Raw genomic sequence first — 2,306 nt, forward strand, 5'->3', positions numbered from 1 at the left:
GATGAAATATGGAAAAAGTGGTCTCTAGTTAAACTTCACAACAGTTCTACCTAACAATATCTAGGATCACTTTCAACAAACTTCAGATAAATTTAAACTAAAATATGAAATTCTGAGATGGAGGGTGCTTTGGAGTGTTGTGATATGGTGTATTTCGAATCATAGAATAGATGCTTATTCAATGGTATTGTATTTGATGGTAATGAGTTGATGAAGAATATTTTGATCATTGCATGGGGATGGCTTGTAGGTTGTTCAAAGGACTTTAAATACTCATTTAAGTAGTGGTTAGCAAACCTTGCTAAATGCCTTTGCTTGAGTTCGTGATTTGGATGGGTTTGTGTGTTAGCATGGTTTCTTTAGTTTGAAGCACACATAGCAATAGGGTAAAAATTTGACTCTTGCTTTTGGATTCCATGTTGTTGGTTTGTGTGATACTTGGGGATATATAGCTTTGAATTATGTTACTATTAGTAGGTGGAAAGGTTTTTTGCTGAACTTTCAAGCTTGTTTTGCTTGGCATGTATCTTTTTTGTTTTTCTGTTAGGGAGCCTTAACTATAGCATTGGTGGTTACATTTTTTTTGTTGACCGTCGTATTAATTGGTACGAAGTAGCCCCCACCAAAAGCGGTGACTAATTTTCATTAGGGACTTCAAGCCCACGTAAAGTGGGTATTTCCCTCCCAACAACATGGTTTATTTCATACTTAAGGGCCAACCAGAATTCGAACCTTGAATTACTTGGTTAAGAGACACATGACGCTACCACTTGTGTCAACCGTTGTTGGTACATTGGTGGTTACATAGTATTTATGTGTTATTCCCTAAAATACCATTTAACCATTATATTGGTGGTTGGGCTTGTATATTCCTTTGTGATTGTTGGGTACCACTTATACCCATTTATAAAACAAAATTTATTTGTAGATAAAAAAAATAATTTGATAAAATCTTAGGGGGTGCTATTGTAATTTACTCTAAATTTTAAAAAATTATCAATAGTAAATATATCATTGTTAACTTTTTTATTACATGTTAAATTAATTTCACCTACCTAAAAAAAATTTTGGTTCTGTCCTTGACAACACACACATACTTATATTGATTCGCTCATAAAACTTAGGATACATCCAATTCTACATATAATGTCATAGTTTTCTTTTAATTGCATGACTAAGTATATGATTAAAATACAAGAGGAAACAAAATTCAAATTTATGTTATTTAATGAGCTAACCAATAAAATAGCATGAATCTTTGTGTTTTGTGTGTTTTAATAGACTAATCAAAGAAATCACACTAGAAGGGGGGGTGAATAATGTGTTAGATAACCTTTTTCCACAATATGTTATTGTTGTGCAAGTCTAACCAAGTTTTGCACCTCTCATCCATTGACAAATATCAATTTTACTTAAACAGATGGAACTGTTGTCCAATGCTTAATAAAACAGGTTTTATATGAAAACAAAGTATGAAAAATTTGTGTGCAAAATGAGTCAAATAGCTGCTTAAGAAATACTAAAGGAAAGCTTGGAAGAGGAGCAGAAACACTTGATTGATACTGATTCACTCAACTTGAACTACATCCAGTTCTCCTTTATCCAATTGTAAGTGGTTCTACTAATCAACTTGCAATTACAAACAAGTATTCTTTCTTACCACTCTTAGCTACACTTAGTATTCTCTAAGCTACTACTAACACACCTTTATACTAATAGCCTATGCACAAATTGTACATATACAACAATATGCTAATGACAGATTTCATTTAGAATGCCCTACTATCCTAGATGCGGTATTGTTGTGTATTTGCCATCTTGAACAGTCTGACTTAACATAGTGGAATAAAAAAGTGTTCCAAAATTGATGGAAGCTTTCTTGAGGAGCTTCTATGGAGGCTGGATCTTTGAGCTTCAATGTGGTCCTTCAATGGTGATTTTTCACCATGGAGATGCAGCGGAAGGCAAAGGAGAAGAGGATAGTGGAGGCACCATCCACCAGGGAATAAGCCAAGGAAGAAGGAGCTTCACCACCAAGAATTGCCTTGGATAAGAAGCTTGAAGAGGATGCTTTAATGGAGGAAAAGAAAGAGAGAAGGGGGGAGCACGAAATTGAAGGAATAAAAGAGGGAAAGAAGTGGAACTTTGAAGTGTATCTCATAAGACTTTCATTCATCAAAGTTACAACAAGTGTTACACATGCTTCTATTTATAGACTAGGTAGCTTCCTTGAGAAGCTTTCCTAAGAAAACTTCCTTGAGAAGCTTCTTTGAGAAAACTTCCTTGAGAAGCTAGAGTTTAGCTAC

This window comes from Glycine soja, chromosome 20, assembly GCF_004193775.1.
Source record: "Glycine soja cultivar W05 chromosome 20, ASM419377v2, whole genome shotgun sequence".
Lineage (NCBI taxonomy): Eukaryota > Viridiplantae > Streptophyta > Magnoliopsida > Fabales > Fabaceae > Glycine > Glycine soja.